General features: G+C 32.0%; 1 protein-coding gene across 1 annotated transcript in view; it reads right to left on the reverse strand.

Annotated features, from left to right (window-relative positions):
• The window catches only part of LOC114344106 (glutamine--fructose-6-phosphate aminotransferase [isomerizing] 2), a 165525-nt gene that overhangs the window by 125376 nt on the left and 30099 nt on the right, over positions 1 to 10050 (reverse strand). The gene's annotated exons all lie outside the window — the stretch shown is intronic.

The raw sequence follows: 10050 nt of genomic DNA on the forward strand, positions 1-10050 counted from the left end.
AAACGACATGCACGAAGATCTGCTGCTTCAGGAAATGCCATACGGATACTATTATGAATGGAAATTTCAAAGTCTGAAGATATTACTTTAGGGGATACAGGACAATTAATTTTAAAACATTCGTCTATATATTTAAAAGCAAGATAATAATATATTATGAAAATGACTTTTTATCTTGAAGTAAAAAAATATTTAGATAGGTAGTACCTATTTAAATTATGATCTGGCAACATTTTCTCATTATACAGAGATTAAATAGACAAAATATCAGCCTAAATGATTAACGAAACTGAGGCATTTCGATTGTACCTGGGAGGCATTTCATGTATGAAAATATTTACCTGAAAAAGTGGGAGGCATTTCGATAATGCCGCAGCACAGGACCTACGCCAGGCTGAGCTAGCCAATAACCTTTGTAAGGGTTACAACTACTACACGATGGAGACTAAACATCTCAAAAAAAAATGATTAAATTTCTTGGCTATAATTTTTTCCTCCCTAACTTCTTGCAGATTCAAACCATAGTGATTAGAGTGTATTTCGAATAACATATTTTAATCGTTCTCAAAGGCATTTTTATCATTTAATATGTACATTCTTTTACAGCATTTTTTTTATCTTAGAATCTCAATTTAAAAATGTACCGAAAGACGGGATATGTAGGTATACTCTATGTGTACAATGTACACTCTACGGAAATATAAAAGTTCAAGTACAATTCTAGAGAAATCTGAGAAGTAATTTGATATACATGATAAATTGTTTCAATAAATTCAATTTCCTGTAATCCTAGAATTGAAAATATTATCTTTATTAATTAGACAAATCAATCATCAAGTCACAGATCTATAACCGTTTTTTATAAAATAACAACTAGGTAATCTAATTTTATAATCAAAGGTACAAGATTGCATACCTACTCTTTAGTATAGCATTCTGTTGTTTTTTTAGAAATATTTATTCTCGGAAATGTTTAAGTACTTTAGGACGAGATTACTACTCCAAACAGGATATGAGTAGATGATGAAATTAATGATCTCCAAAGATTAGGTAAACAGTAACGGAGAAATATGAAGGTGAACATGAGATGTGGGCAGTAGAGTCAAAGTAGAATGGACGAAATGAAACTAAGCAAGTGGGGTATTATGACAAAAAATGACAATAAAACTAAGAAATAAATTCGGTAAGACTATTGTAAGACCAGCAATGAGTATGTCACTGTAGCTAATGAATTATTTAATATGTAGAAAGAAAAAACAGCATTCTATCATAAAAAATGAGAATAAGTGGTAGATTCGACGGTTACTTGCTGGAAGTTCATTTTTAGCCATTTTATGTTCTGCTATACTTTTGTTAAAGGTTCTACCAGTTTGAGCGATATAAGTTTTTTGTGTATTCACCACATAGAAGTTACACTCCTGTGCAAGTGCTTTTTCTTTTGGCTGTTCCAATGTTTGGCTAAGATCCAAGAAATCAATACATCAAGAAATCGATTTTCCACAACTGACCACAAAAAGGAAAAAGATACTATGGAATCTGAAGTTGGCCAGAAAACTTGCTCGAGCCTAGCTCGAAAGAATGCAAAAACTGCACAGTGCGATCTCGAATAGAATTCCGAGAAATTGCTAAAGGGGAACATTGTGGTAAATGAACATTAAAAGAATTCCAAGATGCTCTGAACGAATTACAGCCTCATGTCAGCTATAAATTCAGGTCATGTCAGCTAAAGAGATATTGAGGGGAAATAACTGGAAGAGACTAGCCAAGGAATGGCATGCTAGCAGGCGGATGCTAGGGAAGACCAGGGACCGACTTGGGCTGTAGCGCCATAGAGTAGAGAGGGAGGGAGAGAGAGAAAGAGAGACAGCGAAGGAGAGCCAGTGTTAGCTTGAAGAACGTAACCGAAAAAATAAGTCATAAATAAAGAGTCAAAAGAAGGATAATAGACCAGGGCCCATCTGTAAAAATATTAGTACATTTGGACGTTGAGAGGGGACTCAAATTTTTTTGCAGAAATTGCTTGAAAATAACTCAAATAATAATATTTGAGTTAAACTCCCACTCAAAATGGTCCGGAACATTGTTTAAATAATCAAAATGTCAAAATATGAAGTAAAAATTCGATTATTTTCTTCGTTTTTTGATTATAACTTTAAAAAGTATACATTTCTGAGAAAAGTTGTAGTGACATAAAAGTTGCGTAATTAAATTTCCTGCAATACAGAATTGGTTAAGAATTTAAAAAATAGTCACGCTTGTTGCAAAATAGCAATCATTCCAAAAAAACCATACAAAAACAAGTATTTGCATTTTACGTTTTTCAACCATTTATGGTACTCTTAGGACCTTTATATTTCACCCAGGAAAACCTTATGATACAGCAAAACAACACTGTAAATTTCGTTAAGATCAGTTCAATAGATGTTGCAAAATAAATTTTGCATTCCAGCTTTCGCAAATAAAATTCATTTTTTCAAAATGTTACAGGACTGAAAATAAAGCAGATAGCAAGTTGAAATGTTTTTTGCGTCTAGAAGTGTACTGTACCTTTCATTTGCAATTTGCAAAATTAAAATCGATTAACTACCACCGCGTCAGGAATTTTTTTAAATAAACATTAATTATTGGTGCTTCGCGCAGGACAGCGGATAGTTTGCTCTGATTGGGCATTCCAATGACCTTTGATAATGATTGATACATTTTAATTTTTATTACATTTCGATATAAATAAATAAATTTTTTTATTGCAAAATAAAAACACATACTCTTCTATCCTTTGAAATAACACTTTTTTAGCAAAAACTTTCTTTGTTCATATATTTTAACTTAGAGAATAAAAGTTTATTATTTTTAAACATATGCAATTATTTAAACAATATTTCACAAACAATAATAAAATTAGTTTGATGTTTGTGGAATTAAAATATTAAAATACAACAAAATATAGAGTAAGAAAATAATATATTAGATAAAGATTGGAAGAAATTTTGGTGGAAATCAACTTGTGTGAATCGAACACCGCTGTCCTGCGCGTAGCACCAAAAATTAATGTTTATTTAAAAAATTTCCTGACGCCGTGGTAATTAATCGATTTTAATTTTGCAAATTGCAAATGAAAGGTACGGTACACTTCTATAAGCAAAAAAAATTCAACTTGCTATCTGCTTTATTTTCAGTCCTGCAACATTAAAAAAAATGAATTTTTGTTGCGAAAGCTGGATTGCAAAATATATTTTGCAAAATCTATTAAACCGATCTTAATGAAATTTACAGTGTTGTTTTAATATATCATAAAGTTTTTCTGGGTAAAATATGAAGGTCCTAAGTATAGCATAAATGGTTGAAAAACGTAAAATGCGAATACTTGTTTTTGTATGGTTTTTTTTCGCAATTATTGCTATTTTGCAACAAGGGTGACTATTTTTTAAATTTTTAACCAATTCTATATTGTAGGAAATTTAATTACGCAACTTTTATGTTAGTACAACTTTTCTTAGAAATGAATAGTTTTAAAGTTATAATCAAAAAGCCAATAAAAAATCGAATTTTTCCTTCATATTTTGACATTTTGATTATTTAAACAATGTTCCGGACCATTTTGAGTGGGAGGATAACCCAAATATTATTATTTGAGTTATTTTCAAGCAATTTCTGCAAAAAAAATTGAGTCACCTCTCAACGTCCATCTCAAAACAGATCCGCCCTGGACTATAATGTCTTAACAGTCAGAGAATGACTTAAAAATGGAGTAAGACCTATTTGGCAGGAAATAACCAAATACAGTGGAACTATGTATAAAAGGGTACTGGGCTCAATATGAATCTCTGTATCTTTCCAATGGTCTATTATATCGGAAGTGAGAAAGTCTTTTGAACGACTTGCATTGGATATACCTTCAAACAATATATTGCTTTTCTTGGTGTCTTTGCACTAAAAATACAAAGTAGAATACAAATATTCTGATCCATATAGTAAAGCAAGAAACCCATTATGAACAGCCAGCACGGCACAGCCCGGCACAGCCCGGCACGGCACAGGACAGTCCAAATTCATTTGTATAGTTTTAAATGCAACGTAACCCATTATGAACAGCCAGCCCGGCCCGGCACAGGCCAGCACGCAAACGGAACGGCCGAAATTCTCCGAGTAGAATAAAATCCGTTGGAGTCGAACGGCCAGGAACGGCCAGTCGGCGCCAGTGTGTCATAATTGTTATAAAATATTATATTGTTGATTTTTTAATTGAAAGCGCGTTGTTTCTTTTGAAATAATACGGACGAACTTTTAATTGAGAGTGTCAGAGAATACCCATTTTTGTATGATGCATCGGACCCAGGTTATCACGATAGCAAGAAAAAGGACAATGCATAGGTACAAATATCCGAACATTCTGATCAATGGACAGGTACGTACATTATCTTTTAACCATGAATTCGTTTTTTTAACATGATATATTCATTAAAATTGTGTAGTTTATGTCTTTTAAAAACTTTTATTTTACGATAGTTTTTAAAATATATCATAGATGACATGATGCGTTTCTAAAATAAAATTAAAACAATACATAACATTTTTCTCCTACATATTATAGAGATGGGCTAAATTATGGAATAAATTCATTTTCTCTAAAATGGACGGCTTTGGAGAAAAATCCCGAAACACGTCGATTTTTATTTTTAAATTACAATTTTTTGGCATATATTTCATACTAGTGACGTTATCCATCTGAGCGTGATGACGTAATCTATGATTATTTTAAATGGGAATATGGGTCGTGTGGCATCTCATTTGTGGCCAAAAAATACTTTTTTAATTAAATTAATTGACGAAAAAAGAAGAATGTATGCAATTTATTTAACTCAAAATACTTTCTAATGATGTCAGAAAATAGAAAAAAATGTTTATTTGGCAAAAAACATTGCTTTTCGCTTAAATTAAATGTTCAAACTGTCAAGAGGTAGGTGGGAGGCTGTTTGTGATTTAATTTAAGTGAAACGAAATGTTTATTTGTGAAATAAACATTTTTTTCTATTTACTGACAGCAGTACAATGTATTTTGAGTTAAATAAATTACATACATTCTTCTTTTTGCGTCAATTAATGTAATTTAAAAATTATTGTTTTGGCCACCCTGTATAAATAATGATATTATTGTTTATATTACTGAATAGAGGATTGAACACCCTTTCAAATGAGATGCCACACAACCCCTATTCCCATTTAAAAAAATCATCGATTACATCATTAAGCTCAGATGAATGACGTCTCTAGTATGAAATACAGTGGAACCTCGATTATCCGTCAGGGCACCGGACCAAGGGTATGACGGATAATCGAGAAGACGGTTAACAGAACATTAAAAAAATAAAAATCATACTGTTATGGTGACACACAGATATTAACTAATAATTTGTGTGATGTACATTTTTATTTTCGGCTTGCGATTCTAAAAATAGAACTCTAAAAGTATGGTATCATTTATCATTACCTATTTAAATTGAAATTTAATCCAGAGCCCTGAATAAGAACAAAAATTATTTACATAAAAAAATGCGGTGTTGGCATAACTGCACGTGTACATTTCAATGAATTTCGTTTGGCTTATCGCAATGCTCAAACAAAATGAATTGATGACTCAATTTTTACTTGTGTATACAATATAACTTAATGGACCCTGACGGTTAACAGAGGTGACGGATAATCGAGGTTCCACTGTATATGCCAAAAAATTGTAATTTAAAAGTAAAAATAGACCTGTTTTGGTATTTTCTTCCAAAGCCGTCCATTTTAGAGAAAATGAATTTATTCGATAATTTAGCCCCTCTCTGTATATATTTTATTAATAAAAATACATTATCATTTATGGCAAATGATCATTTTTCCGGTGCCGTGCCGCGCTGGCCGTTACAAATGGGTTTTTGGACGGGCCGGCCTGTGCTGTGCCGTGCCGGGCTGTGCCGTGCTGGCCGTTCATAATGGGTTTCTTGCTTAATAATGAACTTATGAGACATAACAGAAAAACTAGAAACTGGATCAATTTCCTCTAACTTCAACTTGGATGAATTCTTTGGATCCCACGACCAGATTCCTCGAAATCAGTATGTCGACATTCAAATTTGTAAAAAATATCTAAGTGTTGTTAATCAGATCAATGATTTTTCAATTCGAAGAGGTCAGGTATAAAACCAGATGATTGTACCGATAACAAGTAGACACATAACCATAAAATATTTACATTATATTGTTGACTTTTGAATCAACTTCCAATTACTTTTTTACCGGTTTTTTTTGTATAAATTTTTTTTGTACAAATAATTGTCTAATTTTTTATCTTTAGATAAAAATTAATCTTGGAAATTCAGAAGCTAAATTAAGAACGTCTTTTATTTTACGTGTAATAGCAAATTGATTATAAATAATTTCTATATAAATTTTTTGTGATAAAATGTGATGCTCATTAAACAATTGTGGTTTCGTTTCATGTAAATATGTACTATATTCAGTTTGTTTTAGCCTTTGTCGATTCAACAAAATGTATGTTTTTAAGACATGAGTTTTAAATGCCAATGGCCTTAGTTGTCGAGGCATTTAAGCTAAATTTAAAAAAAGATATGAGTTGGGAGCTTTTTTCTAATTTTATAAATGGTTGATACTACTTATTTGACCTGACATCCTTCGGGTTTTTTTAATGTACAAAAAGTTCGAGATGCGTGATCAACTTAAGAAACAAAAATAAACTAAGATAAAGACCCCAAACTCGTTTGCAATATTTAATGCTATCATTTTTAAAATGCAGTAAACTTGGGAAATCGAAACAGGGTTACTCATACCTGCTGCAGGTTTATTTTTTCTTATTTCAAACAAATTGCAAAACAAAATTCAGGGTGTGAAAGACCTCTGTCTAACTTATCTAAATAGTTAACAAGGAAGTTAAGACTATTTGGAGGTCTAACTCAAGAATGTTTTGATTTTAAATGATCAGATTTAGTGCATTTATTTATACTAAAAGAATAATAGACGGAGAGGCAGCGCTGAAAAATCTATTTGAATTTACTAAAGCTAGATTTTTCACAGTTGATTACTGTGAGTGTATAGAGAAACATACTGCAGTCGGTCAAGCTAAACGTAGAACAGGGGTTACTGAGAGGGTATCAAAGTTGCTTTCCTACGAAGGTAATTATTTCCATTTACTAAGGCTGAAAATCAGTACACACATTCTAAATTAAATATAAATAAAAGTTATTGTAGTCGGTCAACTGTATGACGGGACAGAGCCGGTCGGTCGGCTCCAATAGTCGATTGAGGAAATGAAGCATTTTGGCTCGCAATTTTTTCGTCCAGCATGGATTTACTTGAAATTTTCACAGAAGGTAGGGAATAGTCCAAGGATCATTTTCTATATCATGCCGCTATTATACGCTAAAACCTTGGGAGTGGTTGCCACCCCATCTTGGGGGTGGGAATTTTTTATTACATTTTAACCATGTAATTCGATGGAAAAAGTGATTCTAAGAAAATAATGTTTTTTACATTTTCTTCGTAAAACTAAGATTTTTCGAGTTATTCGCGCTTGAAAATAACAGTTTTTCGACGAAAAAATCGACTTTTTTAGAGGGTTTTTAAGAATACCTCGAAAAATATGCATTTAATCAAAAAAACTGATATCAAAATTGTATCTTTTAGTAACACAAACCAAATTCTTTTCCAATAATATCTTTAAGTCCAATACAAACCGAGATAGGGCATGTTAAAGGTTAGCTTTTTTCGTCAAATGCATAATTTGAAATATTCAAAGCCAAATAGTAGGAAAAATTTGCATTTTTCGAGGAAAACTTAAATAATCTTTTTTCAAGTATACAATTAGACCTTAAAAATCAAAATAATAAAAAGTTTCTAGCATGAAAATTAAGCGACTTATAATCAAAAAAATTTCGGTACCTGCTTTTCTCTACGAAAAAATCAGTGAAAACAACCCCCTAACTACCTTCCTAATTTAAAATTGGTCTTCACCTTTCTGTAGTTCCTTTTATATTTATATTATTAATATACTTAAGGAGTTTGACCTATTTAAAATGCCTAATTGTGGAAAAATATTATATCTCACTGTGTACTGATTTTCAGCCTTAGTAAATGGATTTAATTACCTTCGTAGGAAAGCAACTTTGATACCCTCTCAGTAATGAGACCCCTCAAAAATGATTTTGTAGGATTTTTAAAGAGCTATAAGACTGTGTAAATAAAATTCCGTAAGATGCCTTAGTTTTTAATTGGGGCGGGTTTAAAGGGTTCGAATAAGGAGGTGTTTGTAATGAAAATATATGCACAGGGTAATTTTATTCATTAAAAAGCTACAATTTAGTAGTTTATAATTTTGTTCATATCTTCAGTATTTTCGGAGATATTTTGAAGTAAAAGGTGAAAAATACCAAATTGCAAAAAATCAATTTTTCTTTAAACTCCAATTTTTCCAAAATTAGGCATTTTGAATAGGTCAAACTCCTTGAGTGTATTGATAATATAAATATAAAATGAACTACAGAAAGGTGAAGACCAATTTTGAATTAGGAAGGTAGTTAGGGGGTTGTTTTCACTGATTTTTTCGTAGAGAAAAGCAGGTGACTACATTTTTTTGTAAGTCGCTTAATTTTCATGCTAGAAAGTTTTTATTACTTTTTTTTTGAAAGGTCTAATTGTACCTATACTTGAAAAAAGATTATTTAAGTTTTCCTCGAAAAATGCAAATTTTTCCCATTATGTATTTGGCTTTGAATATTTCAAATTATGCATTTGACGAAAAAAGTTAACCTTTAACATGCCGTATCTCGGTTTGTATTGGTTTTAATGATATAGGAAAAGAATTTGGTTTGTGTTACTAAAAGATACAATTTTGATATCTACAGTTTTTTTGATTAAATGCATATTTTTCGAGGTATTCTCAAAAAACCCTCTAAAAAAGTCGATTTTTTCGTCGAAAAACTGAAAAATATTAGTTTTACGAAGAAAATGTAAAAAACATTTCTTTCTTAGAATCACTTTTTCCATCGAATTACATGGTTAAAATGTAATAAAAAATTCCCACGCCCGAGATGGGGTTGCAACCACCCCAAGGTTTTAGCGTATGATAGCGGCATGATATAGAAAATGATCCTTGGACTATTCCCTACCTTCTATGAAAATTTCAAGTAAATCCATGCTGGACGAAAAAATTGCGAGCCAAAATGCTTCATTTCCTCAATCGACTATTGAGGCCGACCGACCGGCTCTGTCCCGTCATACAGCTGACCGACTATATTAAATTTTATTTATATTTAATTTAGAATGTGTGTACTGATTTTCATGCTTAGTAAATGGAAATAATTACCTTCGTAGGAAAGCAACTTTGATACCCTCTCAGTAACCCCTGCTCTACGTTTCGCTTGACCGACCATAGTATGTTTCTCTACACACTCACAGTAATCAACTGTGAAAAATCTAGCTTTAGTAAATTCAAAGAGATTTTTCAGCGCTGCCTCTTGGTCTATAATTAGTAATCCTACAGAACAAGTACGCTACCACTACACGGAGAAAAAAACCAAAGCGATGAAAAACTACCATTAACTCACACTTCCTGAGAAGTCAACAGAATAATTAAATAAGTACCTAAAAGCAAAAAAGCATCAGGACTAGATAGGGTCACGAACAGGGCACTCAAACCATAAATGCGATACTCAGACTAAGAAGATTTCCTAAGAAATGGAAAGAAGCACAAGTGACAGTGTTCGGAAAGCAGGAAAAATCAACATCAATAAGCAAGGTTGCAGAGAGGAGTAATACTAGCTAGGTTAAAAGAAGAGTCTGAAGCAATAGATAGGCATGATACCGAAAGCACAATTTTATTTCAGAACTGAACACTCCGACGAGCTATAAGTGTTAAGGTTTACCGAATACATCACAGAAGGAATCAACCAGAAGAAATACACTACTACTGCATTCCTAGACGTTAGTAAGGTATTTGACAATGAGCCAACATGGATACAGCAAGGCAATGACATGCATTCTCTCGTTCTACCT

The sequence above is a fragment of the Diabrotica virgifera genome, chromosome 7 (genome assembly GCF_917563875.1).
Source record: "Diabrotica virgifera virgifera chromosome 7, PGI_DIABVI_V3a".
In the NCBI taxonomy this organism is placed as follows: Eukaryota; Metazoa; Arthropoda; class Insecta; order Coleoptera; family Chrysomelidae; genus Diabrotica; species Diabrotica virgifera.